Here is a 20,116-nt window from a genome sequence, read left to right as displayed (position 1 = left end):
ATGGACGTCCTATATCTTTCCGTCATACAAAGCTGATCAAAGGTCACATCAAGGTATGTACATGCTCAGGTATTAATAAATTAGGATTCATATTATCTTTTTTGGAAAATACAACATTTTAAATGTCATCTTGGCAGAATAAAGAAGTAATATTGCTATTTAATAGGGAGGATGTTTAGGTAGTTTCGTATCCTAGCACAACCATAAAAGCTTTCTGACATACTGGACTGATTAATTTCATGAAGGCAAGCCCCAACATGAGGAGTTAGTAGACTAAAGAATCTATGCCTATAGCATCTTATTTAAGAAACTGGAATTTAAAAGTAGCTGTGGTGTGCTCTTTGCCTGCAAAGGATTATCTCCTGGGAAAACTGAAAGGCATATAGAAATACATTGTGATATGGTTATAATAAATAATAGACACAATAAAATCCTGTATCCTTAGCAGATAAGTCAATGGAACCACAACAACAAATTGTTCTTATTAGAAGAAAAAAAGACTCCAGGGAGACGATGTTTCATGTAGACGTCAAAGGCTAACTAGAAGTTCTCCAAACTGATAAAAGTATTATATTTTTAAAAATTGTTTGTATGACTATCTCCTACTAAGACAAATCAGATCCCATTCTTGCAGGTTTGGGAACAATTCTTTTTTCTTTTCTTCCTTTTTATTACCAATTTTTTTATTTTATATTTATTGATTTTTTTTTTTCAAGACAGGGTTTCTTTGTGGAACCTTGGCTATCCTAAAACCTGCTCTGTAGACCAGAATGGCTTTGAACTCACAGAGATTTATATACTTCTGCCTCCTGAAAGAAGGGGTTAAACATATGCACCACCACTTTCCATCATTTTCTTCTTTTCTTGAGAGATGTTTTTAAAAATAATATAATTTAAAATAAATAATTGATTAATTTAAATAATATTTAAATACAATTTAAATAAATAAAATTTGGTTACTATCCCCTTTCCCCAACTCTTCTAAGATCCTCCCCGCCCCCAACTGTCTGAATCCATGCCCTTTCTGTCTCTTTAGAAATAAAACATCTATCTAAAAAAAATAATAATAAAATAAGATAACAAACAAACCAGGAGAAGACAAAACAAAGACCAAAGAAAGAAAAAGAGCCAGAGAAAAAGCACAAAGCCCACAAATACATGCTTAGACACACGCATTTATACACCCAGGATTTGGGGAACAAATCTTATCTATTACTCTAAAGAGCATAGCAGGTACTTTAGCGTTATAAACATCTGCGTAGAAGGCAAAGCACATACAGTACTTTAAATAGATATCCAAAGTGTTCACAAATTTAGTTAACTATAATAAAACAGAGCGTATTATCACCAACCAGCATATTCTATATCAAAGCCACATGCAACCGCTTAAATTTAAAGAAATAGCTCCTGCAATTTGGGGAGAATTATTAAATATTTGTCATGGCTCACACACATACCTCCAAACTTTCTATGTTGAAACCCCTTGATACAATACCATTAGGGAGGTGAGACTTTTAGGATATGATAGGGCATTGAGAGCTTCCCTCTCTAAAATATCAAAAGAGGATCCCAGGAGCTTGGTGGCCCTGCCATTGAGTGTAGATACAGTGAGAAAGTCTGCTCTACCAGTGTCTTGGTCTTGGATTACACTGTGCAACTGCTTTCACACTGTGAAGAAAAACACTTCCATTGTTTCTGGAGAAGCCTATGAAATTGTGTAATGGCAGCACAGGCACAAACCTCTCCATGAGAAAAGCCAATTCAAATCTCAAGAAGTAGAATTTTTATTTCAATAACATGTTACTAGAATTGTGGTAAACAGTTTCTAGCCTAAGGAAGATTCACAATCAAGAGGCTATTATGAGCCAAATGAAGTACCCACATTTACTTTGATATTAGGTTATTAATTTCTCTTCCCCACTGTTGGCAGAAAAAGTCAGTGTATATAAAACCCATTGACCGGCAGCCAATATGTAGGGAAGGGGCCTTAACTGAAGTGTTGGCCCCAGAGTCTACCTTAACAAAGTCTATGGAGAGTGTCAAGAATCAAAAATAACTACACATGCCCTGCACTCACAGCTTCCCGTTTGGTAGAACTCAGTGCTACAGAAGTATCTGCCTTTCTCTCATGGAGGCCGATCATTTAAGCTGCTCTACTCCACATAAGCCCAACAGGCCAAAGATGAGTGTCCTCACTGTCAGTTTCTCTCCTGAACCCAGCCAGCGATTCAAGTGCCTCCACTTTGTTCTAGGTTGCTGTACTCTAATGATCTACAGTAAAGGGGATATGTAGAACTGACTCTTCACAGAGACTGGCTGAAACAGTACTAAAACGTAACATCAAAAGGAAACATTACCTGAGTAAGAAGGGAGTTTGGGGAAATGGACTTCTTCTCATTAGGAATGGGATAAAGGGATAATAAGCGACTCTACACTATGAACTCAGGTTGACCCAATACTGATTGATTAGTAGAGTAGAAACAGAGATAAGTGTGCATGGGATGTTGTGAGTTTGCAGAAAGCCTCCTGAAATTAATTTTGGAACCAAGCAAGCAAAGAAAGAAAAAATCCACAGGTGCCCACCATATTGGGAAGGTAAGGGCAGGGCAGACAACAGGAACAGTAGTCTCTGTGCTCAAACTATAACTACAGATATTTATAGGAATGGAGTCTGGCCTCTACAAGCAGTCCATTTGTCACCTTGGAAAGCAAAACTAAAAGTTAAAACCTCCTAAGCTAGGACTGGCCATTCAGATGCTAATATCAGAAAAATGAAAAGCCTGGTATGCAAAAGAGCATGGATTTCATTTGAGATAAATTGGTTCTTGAAAGAAGTGATGCTACAGAAAGAATAATATTGCTAAACAAGACACTTTGTTTTACTTTACCTTATTCATCCAGTGAATATTTATGAAACACAAACTATGTCTCAGCCACTGTTTGAGGCACTAGGAACCACCATAAACCAAACAAATATGAGTACTGCTCTTGTGGGAGCTCTATTATACCATAAAAGATGTGAATAAATAAACAAGAAAAATACACAATGCATTAGAAGAGCCAGAGGCACTTTCAAGAAAAAATTTTAAAAGATGGGAAGAATACAATTATTGGGGAAAGTATTATTTAAATAAAAGCAACAAAATAGAAAGTAAATGTTTTGCTTTTGATTTTTTAAAGATGGACTGTTTGGGAAAGAGTAGGTAGAATTATATTTTAAAAATTTTAATTAAATATAGTGGAACAAATAAACTAAAGGAATTAGACTCATGGTGCCATTATCCTGCCTATGTCACAGGCAGATCGTTGGTAAAATATTTTACTCTGTATTTTTCTCCACCTTACATTTCAAGAATGAGAGATATAAGTTGAATGCAAAGAACAATTTTAAAACTGGTGTGCAGTATAGTCAGTGGGAAAGCAATCTAACACGACAAAAGAGATCACAAAATATTTAAGAAAAACCACTGAAACCTACTACTACACGCCGGGGAATGGTCTCCAGGTCCCAAGACCATTATGACAGTTGCCCTTGTATGACCTTAGGCAGGAGGAGCTTTAAAACGGCTTCTTTAAAAGTACAAAAGCCCTCACTCTGGAACTGCTGAGTGGACGAGACTCACAGATCAGTCATGCTCTTACAGTTGAAGCAGCACAAACCACACTCAGAAAGAAAATAAATCTCACTTGAGAAAAACCATCTATCACCTTTTATAGGATCTGCATTTTAAAACACTGTTCTAAAATAATACCATTTCTCTAGTGGATGAGAAATTATCATGTCCTGTCCATGAGTTTTTCAGTGACTTGAGACGGATCCTGCTGTGAGTAGCTTTGAAAATACTTTCAAAGCCCACAGCACTCACTGATGCAAATGTCTCAGGAGAGGCATCTGCCTTTAAAATGCAATTTGCAATTCCCTTCTGATAAAAATAAATTACAATATGAACCTTAAGGCATAAAACAATAATCTTACTTTTTTTAGTTTGAAGTAAACCCCAGAGAATATAATCACCTCTGTAATACAGCATACCCCCAAAACATCTTTAATCATAATACAGTATTCCTTTCCATTTTAATGCATGCTATGTATTCCATTATCCTTATTTGGTGACATAGTGTCTAGAAATGCCAAGAAAAATCTGTACATAATACTATGGAAATATTAGATTGATGAAAATTCTACACATCTATATTATTGCAAGCAATCAATACTATTTTTACTGTTTATATTATTAAAAACTGAATTTTGGCAAACAGCTACATGCTTGAGGGATTTTTTTCAGAGCTATCCATGGTGCTGATACTTTCACAGAAGTCACTTAGTCTTCGGCCTGAACTGTGTACATTTCACTCTTTCCACATTAAGGATTAAGACTACAGCATTTGGAGGACTTAAATAACTAAGGATCACAGCAGAAGGCGTTACATTCCGGTCTACACAACCCCAGGATTAATTGCTATAACCACTTCAGGAAAAAACAAATTAGGTCAAAATTATATAAACTGATGTTATTTTCCTTCAAAATAAAATTATATTATATGATCTTAATATCTTCCATAGACCTGGTTGCTAAAAGAATATGAAAAACAATAGCCCATCATGCTTAATTGTTTTGTGGAATATGTATCAAAATATTCAGAGACATTTGTAATTTAACTGCAGAATAAAAAAAATCTACATGTTGAATATCTTGATACAATAAAGAAGTAATTTAAAAAGTAAAATCTAAAAATGGGTGATAAAAGCCTAATTTGGTTCTATTTTTTTTCTCACTCCAAATTACTGCCTTCCAGAAAAATACCTGATTTAGTGCTCTGAAAGAGAAAGAATGAAATGTAAAGAAAAAAATTTAAAAGGAGAAGAAACAAAGCAAACAAAAGCCAGATGAGAAAGAAAGAGGCAATAAGAGGAGCTTTAAGTAAGGTATTTATTAAATAGAAGACTTCTCAGGACCTCTGTGGGCCAGGAACAAGGTAAGGAAGAAAAGCAAAAGATTAAAGCAAAGTTTTCATCTTTGAAGAAGTCCTCGAGAAGCAGGAGAGGGGCCATAAAAGCAAATCGCCACAGCAAGCCATTAAGTGGTCCCTATAAAATACAAGTGCATAAGGACAGCCGCCTTCACTGGAGCTTCTGAGTAAAAGCCCTAATGGCTTGTTGAGAAAACAGTTTTAATTTTTAAAAAGGCTGTTAGACCACTCTAGTTTTTTCCAAGTCTCTGTGGATGAATACTTAGGGTCCTCCAATGCTGGCATGGCTGTGTGAGTATTGCCCACACATGCTGACCAAAAGAGAGGAGGAAGGGAGAGGGAGGGAGGGAGGGAGGGAGGGAGGGAAAAAACATTAAAATGGCTGTGCTGGCTCAGTCAGTAAAGTGATTGCCTTGAAACATGAGAACCTGAGACTGACCTCCAAAGTCCAAATGGAAAAATAGACTGTGGGGCTGTGTTTCCAGAGGAAGCCTGTTCAACTCCCAGCACCCACGTATCCCTTAAAATATCTATAATTCCACTCCCAGGGTATACCATGCCCTCCTCTAGGCTTAGTAGACACTTCACACACATGGTGCACAGACATAGACAGTCAAAGTACCCACACACATAAAATCAATTTAAAAGAACAGTTTTCTTTGTTTGTTTGTTTGTTTGTTTTTAAAGATTTTATTATATGTATGTGAGTACACTGTAGCTATTTTCAGACACACCAGAAGAGGGCATCAGATCCCCACTACAGATGGTTGTGAGCCACCATGTAGTTGCAGGGAATTGAACTCAGAGCAGTCTGTGCTCTTAACTGCTGAGCCATCTCTCAAGCCCAAAAGAACAGTTTATTGTTTTTGTTAGTTTGTTTGTTTTTTTACATTGCCAGAAATGACACCCATCCACCCTTGTCCTCTGGCCTCCTAATACAAAATGTACACACATGCATATATCCACAGCCATACATATGCACACACTCAAACATAGACGTCCCCCAGCATGTGCACACATACACAGAGAGAGACAGAGACAGAAAGGGGGAGGGATTTCAAACCTTTTGAACTAACATAACTGAGTATCCACATCCTTGCTAAAAACAAACAAACAAACAAAAAAAACCAAAAAACTTTTCTTTGGTTTTCAGTTTAACATTATAGTAGGCAAATTTGGAGATCTGACTAGGGTATGATTATACTGTAGAAAGAGTGAAATATTTTCAGAAGTAAATCCGATCTTATCCATTGTCTTAGCTTGCTCTTATTTCTATAATTAAAACACCAGGACTGGGAAGTTAACTAAACATCTCTCAGCCCTGTAGTGGCTCTAAGTCTAACACTGAGGCACACTCACTTGATACCAGGGAAGAAGTTTCTTGCTCTATCCGGAAGTGGAAGAAAGGTGCCAGGGATGAAGAAAGTAAAAATTTGAAGGGAAAAACCTGCCCCCTCATATGGCAAAAGGCAGAAGGCCCCAACAAGGCCCAGGCCACTCTACTTTGGCCATTAATTTCATTCCTGTAGACTCCAGCCTGAGGTTAGTCTCTTACCACTATTCACCAGCAATTAGATGAATCAGCGTGCAACTGGAGGACACATTCAGACCTCGGCACGTAACACCTGAGTCTAGCTCTTCAAACTGTGCTTGTTCACTTGTGCGTCTACCATTTCCTGCAAGGATGCCATATTTGCTATATTCCTTTTGCCATACCCATATCCACAGGTTTTCTACAGAGTTATCACAGAGCCAATTTACCAGCTCCTAGCAGGTGGGAAGTGAGCCCTGCTCAAGACTGGGATATTATAGGCCAAAAGCCTAACCAGTCAACCACATGTAGTTTTTCCTCCCTTTCATTTTTACTATTTTTAATTTGATTTACAACAACATTTGCTAACTAGCCATTTTAGTAAACATGCACACACACACATACACAAAAATGTACTTGTGCACCCGTGAACACACATGTGCAGGCATAGACACACATTCACACACACCCACAAAGACACATGCACCCAAGCATACGCTCACATGCGCACAACAGACCATTAAGTAGTAAGTCACAAAAAGCACAGGAGCTTTACACACTTAGATGAGAATCAAAGCAGACACTGTAGGCAATTCCACTTCTGGTCTCTGCTACTGTTGCTCTGGAGCTGAGCATAGTCGTACACAGAGTTGCAGAGAGGAGCCCCCAGAAGAAGCTGAGATTGTGGATAAAGGAGGGCTTATTTGATTCACAGTGGAAAGAGACCAGCGGGGGCAAGGTCAAGTGCTATTACATAACCGACATGGGGAAAGCAGAAACTTCCTGGGCTAGTCCACTCACCCCAGGCCAGGGCTGCTCGCAGAGCCCAACTTGCTACAGTAAACGGTATTCAGTACCGTATACAGTACTTCAAGCTCGGAAGACAGCCTCACCAGATGAAGCACATCTTCCCAAAGACACACCCACTTGCTTTAAATCTACATCGACTACCATCTTATTCATACCCAATGGTGGAGTTTGGGGGAAATAAGTGTACACATTCCTTCAGGCCTCGCCCGACTGTGAGTAAACACCACAGGTCTTTTGGTGCATCCTGTTTAGCCTGCCTCCTCGGTGTCCACCCAGAGAAAAAGAGGCGTGCTAATTTTAGTATTCCTCTTTGCCGCCCTGCTTAGTTTTCCAGATTGAACTCACCAAAACGCAGGTAAGTTTACTGCCTCACTATTAGTTCCACAGAGTCAGCATCCAATGTACACTTCCACCCCTTTTTGGGTATGTTGACCCAGTAAGTTGACTCTGATCGGAGGTTTTTAAAGTGAGAATATAGCTCACTCTCATTGCTAAGCAAGAGAACAATAAATCCAAACAGAATAAAAAGCATGGCAAACAATGCGGCTCACTGCTAGAGATTATTTTCCCTTAGGTGTTGTTACTCTTGGGCTCCAGATGACATCAAGCAAGAGCTGCAAAAGAGCACATAAGAAAATGCCAGCAATTGTGACACAACCACTCTTAAGTTGCATCTGCACAAAAAGTAATTTTTGTACAAGAAAAACTTTGTAATTTTTTTTTTTAAGATTTAACATTGGGGCCATACCTCTCTTCTTTGGGAGATGTTACACAATGTGAATCTCTCTACAGAGCCCTCATTGAGCCTCCTTACTTAGGATGGGCCATCTCAAATACATCATTAGACGAATTCCTGCCCTGGGTGGTAGTGAACTTAAAAGTATCATCACCAATACTTAGAGGGGATCCCGACTGAGAGCAAAGCAACTCCGACTATGGTGCTGGCTGCCTCAGTTACACAGCTCAGCCCAGCCACTATCAAGGCAGTCTATACGACTCAGTTTACTCATGATGACTAATGGACTTCACAAGCTCAAAAGAATTGAAGCAATAGGCACAAGGCACTCAGTGCTGTTTCTATAACAAAGAAAGAGCTCGGTAAATGCTTGGTATTGATATACTGCCTTCTAAGCCAATGAATGCCACATAACTCAAATGTGGCCTGCACGATGTAAAAAGTAACCACTTGCATTCTATCTATTGCTCCCAGGTCAGAAGAAATCCTTATCAATTACTAGCCTCCACAACATAATTGTCACACACACACACACACACACACACACACACACACACACACCCTTTCTTTATGAAGAACCAATGGTTTAGAATCCATTGTAAGGATTTACATTGTCTGTATTACTCAAAGACTCAGAGCATCTACTGTGATCTCATCAAACGTGCTGGGACTAGAACAAGAGTCTCTAAGAAAAGGAGAGATAAAGTAAACATTTCACTGGTACCATCTTATCTGATATTTTAATAAGATAAGAAATGTAAATGATGAAAGCAAGAAGGATTCTTGTCTCTCACTCTCAGAGCTTGTTATTGGTTAGAATTCCAAAATCAAAGCCAGCCCTTAATTAATAACTACTCTGATACTTACTCACTTTATTATGCTCTGGCCCAGAGAACTGACATTTTCCTGGCAGGTTATGAAATGTTTGTTAAAGCTATGAAGACTAATTATATAAGCCTTCTTTCAGAGGCCCACAAAGGGTGGAGAAGTGCTAGAAAAATAGCTCCCTTCTGCCAAAGGGAGAGGTCTATAAACAAGTAAGAGTGGAATTGGATGAAAGATACACAATCGAGTGGTTCACAGTTCACACGAAAGGGGAGTGAGCCCAGAACACAGAAGAAAATGAAAAGGCACTCTAGTGCCATCCTTTGGGTCTTTGTAAAAAAGTCATTAACATATTTACTCCTTTTTCTTCAATGGGGCTGGCTATAGCTGAAGCTTCACAGTTGCTAATATGTTATCATTACTCAAATAATTAGACTTACGAGCAATAGATTTTTTTAATTAGCTATCTCAAAGCAAGCACCATTATAATCATCTAATTATCCTAGGAGGCAGCTTATGTTTGAAGGCTTGAAACATTCATTACATTCCTTTCATGGGTGCTGCTTCCATGTTTATAGTTTAAGACCATTTATGACAGTATAGTGATGAAACAAAAAAAAGCACAATTTATTTATTTCTTCAGAAATCTGAAAGTAATTTCCATTAATTAAATTTATGTTCAGAAATTAATGTGTGGTTTCAACTAATAAAAGTGGCAAAATGCATATTAATTTTCAACTTATTCATATACAAAGCCTAAACTATTTCTTAGCCTCGATTCCAAATATTTAGATATATTCAGTCAACAAAATTGCTTAGCTAGGTAAATAATTACCCCTTTTCTGAAGGTAAAAATGCCTCCCTCCCCTGCTAGGACATGGTTAATTCAGCCCGTAAGAGCAAATGTCTTCTTTAAACACACTGTTGGTTAAATGAGTCTAAAGAGCAGATCCACCTAATTAACAATATTTACCAGGATTTTAACTGCAAAATAACTTCTTTGGTACATTTTATGGTGTGACCTGTATCAATATCAAAGGTTGGCATCTGAGCACAAGAGAAGACATACAGATGAACCTGAGGATGTGAGTCAGGAAAGCCAATGACTAAAGGTTGTGATGCTCCAGGCCCAGAGACACAGCTGTGGAAGCATGATGACTTCAAGGCTTAACTCCTTGGTCTGTGAGGCCAAACCACATCAAGTGAAATCAAACAGAAGTTCTATGAGGCATCATTGAGATGGAGTATCTGCAGTCGAAAGCATTCACAATGAAAATAAAATAGAACTAAAAACAGACGAGAGTAGAAAACGACAGCTGAAAATAAAGGTGATGAGATCAGAGCTGCGGGGAAGGATGGAAATACAAATTTTAAAACTTTTAGCACATTGTTAGTAATACAATCTACGGCGGGGTGAATGGAGAAAAGAAGATGAAAAGGGGGGAATAGATTGGAGCCAGGAAGAGAATGTGGATATAAAACATGAGCAGCCAGAAGTCAGAACAGAAGTGGGAAGAGAAAGAGGCAAACATGGGCAAGCTAAACTTAAAGGCATACAAAGTCAGTGCTAGTCAATGAAATAAATATTAGATAAGACTCATGGGAAAAGAGGAAGTAAAAGCAAACGAAAATGATACTGTATGATCTGCAGAAACAGCAGTTTCAGTGGAGTGGCCAGCACAGAGGCCAGGCAACATGGAAGTTGGATGTACAAAGCTAGGCAGCTCCCATAGGTACCTCCCTGACCTTGCAAAAACGCTGAAGGTAAATGCAGAGGTTATATACTATGGAAGCATGAAGAGGATATGTGATAGAGAGGAAGAATTTAGCACATGGGTTTAGTCTAGTCAGGAGGACAAAATGATGGAAGATATAGGAAAGAAGCTAGAATCACTTCTTAAGATTATGAAAGTGGGGTATAAAATTAAAGTCTAAAAAGCTAAAGCATCCAGGAAATGCAGTGAATGGTGCTATAAAGAGCTGAGAGAAGAGGAAATAGGAAGATAATGGCCAAAGGGTATAAAGTTTCTGTTACGGAGATGACCTCATGTCCACCAGGGTGACTACACTTAGAATCCTGGACATTTGCCAAGATAGTAGGTCATAACAGACCGTATACAGCACAAAATTTAATTAAAACAAAAAAATACATGGTTTCATACATTCATAAGCTTAACCACTGTAGTCATTTTACAGTCTGTATAGATATCAAGAAATTATGCTGCACACCACAAAAATGTCATAATTTGTAATAAAGGAAGGCAGAAGCAAACTTGTGGTTTTGGAAGTTGCTTGTTTTTACTCTCTCTCTCTCTCTCTCTCTCTCTCTCTCTCTCTCTCTCTGTAGTTTAAGTCTTCCAAAACCTTTGGACAATGTGTGATATCAACTCATTCCGAACCTTCCCCCCTGCTGGCACATGCCCCAGCCCCCAGCTTGCCACTAAGGTCTCTCCCTCCCTTGCTGGCACCGGCACTGGTCTCTGCAGTCCCTGACTTCTTTATCTTATCCCTCTGCAGTCCTTTCTCTTTGCTTAAGAAGTTCTCTTCTGATGCAGGCCATGTCTTACAAGTCTATAGGGCAGGGGTGGCATTTGCCTTTGTCTGATTCAAGGATGACCAATCCTTCAAAACAAACAAACAAACAAACAAAAAAACAAAAACAAAAACAAAAAACCTTGTCTTTCCAGTAGTAAACCCAATGCTGTATCCAGATCCACAGATGGCATTCAGAGGGGCCTGATATACCTTAGCTTTTACCAGATTTCTGTTTTAGGTACTGCTGTCACCTGAAAAGTGAAGGATATCAATGACCACCTGTTGCCTCTGAGATGGTTAGTCATGAATGTCCTGCTCTACACAGTTATTGTACCATCCATGATCATGACAGATCCTCAAACAGCCAAGGAAAACAAGACTGAAAATGACAGCTTTTAACACAAAACAGAAAACCCCAGAGGTGGGTATAGGTCAGCCATACAAAGAGAGGACTGTGAAGCCATGTTTAGTAAGAAAAAGGCATAAAATTATGGTGAAAAGTGTACAAGTAGAAGTAGAATGTTCAAAATATGAGATTAAGAAAACTGGAACCTTTGCCTCTAGAGGTATTGCAGGTATGGCTGCTGTGTCACATGTGCATCAAGAGGTGGCAGAGGGGAGAAAGGCTATGTCTACACTCAGTGTTCTAACATGTGAACATCTGAATGGTCAGTAGTCTAACATTCCCTGAAGAAAGCAAGTCTGAAACGACCACCTGTCCAGCCTCACAGGCCCTCAGGGAGGAAAGAGAGAGAGATGAAACAAGCCCACCTGGGACTGAGGAACCCTGGCAGGATTTAGTCTAAGACAGAAGGCCCTCCCATGAGGCCATGAAGGGGCAAGTCCAAGCTGACCACCAGTCTGCTCCCATGGGGCCTGCATAGGGAGTTGGCTTGAGATGACCACCAGTCTAGAGCTGTGCAGGCTTCAGGGGTAAGACCATGCCCAAGATGACCCCTGCCCAGTGTCATAATGCATGGGTGGGGCATAGTACTCCTGAGACCTCCCCTGAGAGGACCTCAGACACCCAGAGACCACAGGTACCACTAGAAAGAGCAAGCAAGTGGTGGAGAAGTTGAAGAGAAAGAGAAACAGAAGGATGTGGGCAGAATGAAGAGAGGCAAAACCAGAGACACGAGGGTAGTGAGGACCAACTTGATGTGAGTAGCTATTGATGCCACTTGGGACCATGGTAGGGTCCTGGTGTATGCTGTCACTGGGGGCCATGTCTGGGTCCATGGCGCACAGCAGCAGGGGCTGTGACCACCAAAGGCCAGGCAGATGTCCATGGTCTGGGTTGCAACCAGAGGGAGAGCTGGCCCTCACTCTTGTCTGCTGTACAGTGGTGCAGATGAAGGAGAGATGTCCCTTTCCCCTCCCTTGTCCTTCACCACCTATGACAAGGCCCCAGGGTCATGAGAGTGGGAGAACTGTCCCTTGCCAGGTGCACCAGTCAGAAAAGTGGGTCCTGCAGCTGGACTGGATAGCAAGGTAGAGCTGGCCCTGACTGTGCGGGATGTAGATGAACCAAACCCAAGGATATGAGGGCAGAGGATCTGCCCCAGCCCCTTGCCTGCTGCAGTACTCAGGAGAGCAGACCAGCACAGTAGAGCTAGCTCTCATGGTGTGGGTGAGCATGAGCCAGAGCAGGGCAGGAGAGCTTGCCTGGGTGGTATGAGTTGGGGAGATCTTGCAGGCTTACAAGCCCAAATACCCCTCAGGCTAAGATCCAGAGGTTTTGGATCTGCTTACCCCAACATCTACCCCATTGACAAATTGATGGAATGGCTAAAAGAGCCAGTCCTACAGATATGAAACTATGGGATCTCCATTACACAGGGCAACAACAGAATATCCAAGAGGAGTACCAGTGAGGTTTCATTGATAATGTAGCAGACGCTTCATAATAGACCAAGGACTCATTGCCATGAACATTCCAAGCAAAGAAGTGTGGACAAAAGGTTACACTGTGTGTCACTGTGTGACACACTACAGCTTTCATGATGAATTTTTCCCCTTTGCGGAGGATATTGCAAAGGTGGGGGGAGGATGGGTAGGAGGTGAGATGAGTGAGCTAAGGTATATGATGTGAAATACACAAAGAACTAATAAAAAGTCAAAAAAAGGAAAAGAAAAGAAAAAGAAAAGAGGGAGGGAGGGAGAGAGAAGGGAAGGAAGGATGGAAGGGAGGGAGGGAAGGAGGGAGGGAGGGAGGGAGGGAGGGAGGAGAGAGAGAGAAAGAGAGAGAGAGAGAGAGAGAGAGAGAGAGAGAGAGAGAGAGAGAGGAAGGAAGGAAGGAAGGAAGGAAGGAAGGAAGGAAGGAAGGAAGGAAGGAAGGAAGGAAGGAAGGAAACTGAAAGCCTGGTCAATCTTGCTCTCCTCCAGTCCACATTATGAACACACACAGGCTAATGATAAAGAGATCGTGGTGGTTTGAATAAAATGGCCCCATAGACTCCTATTTAAATGCTTAGTGGGCGATATTAGGTGTGCTCCTTTAGGAGCAGGTGTGGTCTTCTTGGAGGAATTGTATCACTGGGGGTAGGCTTTGGGGCTTCAGATGCCCAGATTTGAGCCAGATCCAGGGGCTCTCTCTTCCTGCTGTCTGCAGATTGGGATGCAAAACTCTTAGCTACTCTCTAGGACAATGCCCGCCAGTATGCCACCATGTTTCCTGCCACGACCATAATGGACCCAACCTCTGAACTGTAAGCCAGCCCCAGTTAAATGTTTTTCCTTTATAAGAGCTGCCATAGGCATGGTCTTTGCACAGCCCTGGAAACCCCAGCTAAGACAGTGACCCAAACAGATTGCATCCTCAGGTTTCATCTCCATATGCCTGACCACACTCATTCACATTCATTTGCATGCTCAGCCCCCTACTTCCTCCCTCACTGAAACATCACAGTGAAGACTTGTCTGAGAACTGCATCAGGAAGTTAATTCCACTTCATAAAATGATGTGGCATAAATTTCCCTTTAGAAAGTACATAGCTTTTGTTTAATTGTGTTGTTTCTGCCAACAGAAAACACAAAAGTTTAATTAATATGCAGGTAAACAAAATTATGCTAATGTTTCAACTATAATAAAATAAAACTATTACTCTGAGTGGAGATAAGTTTGAAAGATGAAAGCAAGGCTAAAAGTGAAGGATGACCCCTAGGTGAGCCTGAACAGCATGGTCCGGCCATCATCCAACACTCTTCAGCCCTTTGACCCTGGTTATCGCCTAATGTCCTTCACCCTTCCTGCAGTATTCTTGGTGGCACTACCCTCCAACTCCATGTGTACTGAAAGATTTTCTGACTCTACACTCAAATCTGCCGAGGACAGAGCCAAATAAAGATCCCTGAGCCTTTGTCCACAGTGGCCGCTCCAAATATGGGCCAGAGGATGAAAGTCAATGGACTTTATCCCCCCTGAGATTTTATAAATATTCACTGGGAGAAGGTCACTGTCTTTATTCAGAAATGTGCTTGGCACATGTAGGATGAAAAAGATATACCCAAGAGCATAGCTGAGAAACAAAGAAGGGTCACTGGAAAGCAGCAGCCCTGGAAACTGGGGCACTGGGATCCTGCCCCAAGTCCTTCACAATCCTCCATTCTGTGCTTTAAGGTGTTTAGTTGAACTAGTTTGTTTGGTGTGGGTTTCTGATCTACAAATACCTTATAAACTAGCCTGTATATAGGTGTGCAATGTGATGTACTCCCAGGTGCTGGGCTCCTCAGAGCCAGAGATGGGATAGAACAGACCAGAGAGGAGAGAGAAACCAAGGGTCTACTTTGATGCTTGCCATGGCTGCATCAGAACATATCCACTCCTTTCAACCCATCTGAAAACTGGGCATAATTATGTGAATAAAATCACTACAAGCATTCCATTAACAGCCGCCTCACAGCCTCAGGCTAACAATGACTTCTGACTAGTCAGACACCTCTGGGCAAACCTTTCTGAAGAGGAAACTAAAAACCAGAGGCGAAGTGAATTCTTCAGCTTGCTTTTATCTTTAGAATTGTTTAACTGGGACTTTCTGACGAGCACTATAAAATAGAAGCTGTTTATACAAAACAAAACACAAACAAACAACAACAACATCAAAACCAAAACACACAGACTAAGTCAAAATATAAAAGGCCCTGTCAGAGAACCTTGGGGTGGAAGTCAGTGGTGGAGTATGTGTTTAGCCTTTGTAGGCCTCTGGGATACAAGTCTGTCTGGAAGACAGAGACCATTGTCATGAAAAAGAAAATGATGTGTGAAAAGACATCACAAGTTTTTTCATACATATATTTTAAGGTTTTTATTATGTGCAAGTTGTGTGAGCAGAAAGCGCTCCGTCCCCTGCAGCTGGAGCTGCAGGCTGCTGTGTGAGCTGCAGGCTGCTGTGTGAGCTGCAGGCTGCTGTGTGAGCTGCAGGCTGCTGTGTGAGCTGCAGCTGCTGTGTGAGCTGCAGGCTGCTGTGTGAGCTGCAGGCTGCTGTGTGAGCTGCAGGCTGCTGTGTGAGCTGCAGGCTGCTGTGTGAGCTGCAGGCTGCTGTGTGAGTGGCAGGCTGTGGGTGGTGGGGAACCAAACTGGACTGCTCTCTAAGAAGAGAAGGAGAGAACCTGCAAGCCTCCAGCCAGCATCCAAGTTTGAATGAGAATAACTACAGATCCCACACCTTTGCATCCGGCAGCCTGAAAATCCCATGTTCAGGCAAAGCAGCTCTCCTCTGATGGACATTTCCTTCAGGGAGTCACTAAAATCCTAGAGAAGACTAGTCAGAGTGCTTTGAACATTGCTCTGTCCCGATTGAGTTAATGTCCAAGGCCAGATGCAGTAGACCACCTATGTCACTCAGACCTCACACGGCTAAATACACCATGGCTGCCGGAGTTCCTCTCTTCTCACATTCTCTTCTCTCCTTATATATAAGCTGGCGTGAGGTGGGAAATGTGCGGCGATTCTGGTAAAGTGTCGATCAGTTTGATGGCCTGTGACAAGAGTGTTTATTAAGCACTTCTTAGATTTCAGGCAGTGGGAAATAATTTTATTTTAAAGAAATTATTTTGTAAAATGACATCACCTTTCTCCATTGAATATCCACAATTTTCCCAAGGTATTTGGTTTGGTTGGTTATTTAGAAAACTCCATAGGGAACATGGAACTAGGTGCATTGTGTAAAAACTCACTAAAACTAAAATGGAATCAATAGTACAATGGAATACTACACTGCTGTTAAGAAAGAGGACATCATGAATTTTGCAGAAAAACGGATGGAACTAGGAAATTTCATCCTGAGTGAGGTAATCCAGACCCCAAAGGACATGCATTGTATATCCTCACTGATAAGTGGATATTAGCCATAAAGTTCAGAATATCCATGATAAAACTCATACACCATATGAAGTATGACAAGAAGGAAGGCCCAACTGTGGATGCTTCAATCCCACTTATAAGGAGGAAGAAAATAATCAGGGAAAGCAGAGGGAAGAGGGACCCGGTAGGAGGGGTAGGGGAGAAGGGGCAGGATCAGGTATGGGGAGGGGAAACAAGAGGTCAGGAGAATGAATAGAAATATGCAACAGTGTTGGCTGGAGGGCAGCAGAGTCTCTAGAAAGTCCTACACACAGGAATGTGAGAGGGTCCCAGTGGGGATGACCTTAGCCAAAATGCCCAACAGTCAAGAAATGGCACCTGAAGGATGAGGTCACCCACCCATCTCACAATTTTTGACCCTGAATTGTTCTTGTCTAAGGAAATGCAGGAACAAAATTGGAGCAGAGACTGAAGGAAAGGCCATTCAGAGACCTCCCCACCTTGGGATCCATCCCATGCACAGGTACCAAACCTCAACACTATTGCTGATGCCATGTGGTACTTGTAGCCAGGAGCTTAGCATGGCTATCTTCTGAGAGGCTCTACCAGCACCTGACTGAGAAAGATGCAGATATTTACAGCCAACCATTGGACTGAACCTGGGGACCCCTACGGAAGACTTAGGGGAATAACTGAGGAGCTTAAGGGGATTGCAACTCCACTGTAACAACAGGATCAACTTACCAGACCCCTCAGAGTTCCCAGAGACTAAGAACATACATGGGATGGCCTGTGGCTCCCACTACATACGTAGCAGGGGACTGCCTTGTCTGGCACAGTGGGAGGGGATGAGTTTGGTCCTGTGGAAGCTTGAAGCCCAAGAGAAGGGGAATGATAGAGGTGAGGTGTGAGTGGGTAGGTGGGTAGGGGAGCACCCTCTTAGAGGTGAAGGGGAGAGTGGATGTGGTGGGAGGCACATGGAGGGACTGGGAAGGTGGACAACATTTGAAATGTAAATAAATGAAATAATTTTTTTAAAAACTAAAAATAAATCAGTAGTACTTCCCTTTTTATGATGCCTGTGATTTAATAACAGCGTTAGAGTGTTGACTTAGCCTAATGAGCAATAATTTCCCCAAAGGTTTTCAATCTTGCTAAAGAAACTTAGAGGGTACCGTATGGTCCCTGCACTGTCCAACACTTAAAGTCAGGCTAGACATAGGTATACTGTCATTTGCTCAGTAAACATCCAAGTCATATCCACAGGAGCAGAAACACACTCATAAGTAGTGCCTGCACAAGGAGGGTTGCGGGGGATGAATTATTTATATGTGTTAGGTGGAGACATCACGGGAAAATACAAATTGCATTCTTCCCCTTAGAAGTACAAACAAAGAGAGAAACAAATAGAAGTCCTGTTAAACCAGGCTCCTTGCATTCCCATATGCCTAGCACCACTGTGAGCTGAGTACTAACTTGCTTGGACATTTAGGTATCATTTGCTGCAGTCCTGCATTGCCTTGGTGGTCATGCTCACCTTTAGTGCAAAGTGGCTGTAGTTGTCTCCCCTTGGAACGTGTATATCTATCAGGGGGAAACAAAAGTTCATTTCCTGTGTGGCATTTCCTGGAGAGGCCCTTGTGTGCTCTTCTACCATGTCACTCTGCCCAGAGCTCAGTGTCTTCTAAATTATCAAGCTGCTAAGCCACAGAACTAGACTTGGATCTCAGCCTTCAAAGCCTGCTACTGCATCACTGGCATGGCCAGTCTGCCTACCAAATAAGTACTACGTATTTCTCTAGGATGGAAATGATGAGATGACCCTTTTGTTTCCTGGAGAGATACATTTACTGCACCCAATAGGCAAAACACTGAAGTATTCTAGTCTAACTTCCAAGGAGCATGCATGCTTCCCTGCCTCCACTTTCTTCTCATTTCCTTCAACAGTAAAGAAAGATTATGCACACAAAGCATTGAATCCTTCGCAAATAGATGCGCAGAGGAGAAAGGTCTGTCAGTATTCAGTGGTGCCTCAGAAGGAAACATTGGCAAAACACTCCTTTTCACTTTTCTTTAGAACCTTCGCAGCTCAAATTCTACTTTCATCCTTTCGAATAGAAACCTGATGCTCTTCCTCAGGATTGTTGAAGTCAGTCTTTTGTTCCTTCAGCATTTCTCCTCTGTAAATGTGCTCATCAACTTGTCAGGCAGCTTGCTAGGATCCCTGCTTAATCTTCCCATTCTCTCTCAGCTGAAATTTTCTCCCATCCCTTAATCATTCCCTATCTTGATTACTATAATTTCTCTTTTATTGTCCTCTTGAAATTCATACCAGTTAAGTCACAAGTGGCCAGAATATGCGGCTAAAATAACATTTCTTTCCCAGTGCCTCTTACTCTTTCACAAACACATTTGACTGGGTCTTAGACAATTCCCATTCACCTTCATAGCACTGCAGGTGCTGTACTGTAATTACCTTCTCTGTCATGCCACTACAGTGTCACACATCACCAATTTTGTCATCTCACCTTCCTCAGGAGTCCCGGGCAGACATTCCTTGAGATGTTCTTTCATGGAGGATATTGTTTTGGATTTTCCTGTCGAGGTGGAATAACGGGGAAACTGCATGTGTATTTTCTCTCTGTTCTCTCACCAACCTATGTTCCACACCAGCTTTGAAATTTAATCTCTGGGACATAATTTCTAATAAACTGAAATTTATAAGAAAATAGTTTCTCAGACTCTAACAACTTTTGAGCAAATGATGAGACGTTGAATTCTATCATCTAAGGCAATAAAAATGCAAATTTCAGAAAACTCTATAATCAAAGGAGGATCATTTCAGGCAATAAACCATTCAACTTCAGAAGGCTTGGCTTTATGGCTTCATATCATCGCTCTGAAAACTTTTTATAGGAAAAGTGAGCATGTCTGACCAGTGGAGGAACAGATGAAAAGCCGTTTTGTCACTCGGATGCAGATGACTTGTTCTGTATAAATATTTAAAGTAAAACCTCAAGTGGCAGCCTGGTTTCCTCTTTGTAAGCCAGGCATGGTGGCTCACACTTTTGATCTCAGCATTTGGGAGGCAGAGACAGGTGGATCTCTGTGAGTCTGAAGCCACCCAGGTTTATAGAGTAAGACTCTGTTTTGAATAATAATTTCTCTGAAAAACATAAACATATATTATCCAAAATATTCTATGTTCTCTCTCCCACTCCAGCTCCCTCTCCCCCCCCTCTCTCTCTCTCTATCTATCTATCTCTCCCCTCCCCCCCCCACACACACAGAGGGAGAGATGGGGTGGGAGGAGGAGAGAGAGAAAAAAAACACTCACACTTTCCTTTGTGTGGGTACATGTAACAGCTATCATGGTGAGGAATGTTATTTTCTGCCAACTACAGAA

General features: G+C 41.5%; 1 protein-coding gene and 1 non-coding gene across 3 annotated transcripts in view; one reads left to right on the top strand and one right to left on the bottom strand.

Annotated features, from left to right (window-relative positions):
• Positions 1-20,116, bottom strand: part of Immp2l (IMP2 inner mitochondrial membrane peptidase-like (S. cerevisiae)) — a 931,528-nt gene that overhangs the window by 595,055 nt on the left and 316,357 nt on the right.
• Gm25497 lies at positions 11,962-12,093 on the top strand. The gene has a single exon (XR_003950343.1). It is a non-coding gene; the product is annotated as a small nucleolar RNA SNORA17 (small nucleolar RNA).

Source organism: Mus musculus, chromosome 12 (assembly GCF_000001635.26).
Source record: "Mus musculus strain C57BL/6J chromosome 12, GRCm38.p6 C57BL/6J".
In the NCBI taxonomy this organism is placed as follows: Eukaryota; Metazoa; Chordata; class Mammalia; order Rodentia; family Muridae; genus Mus; species Mus musculus.
This window is presented reverse-complemented; position numbering and strand designations above follow the sequence as displayed.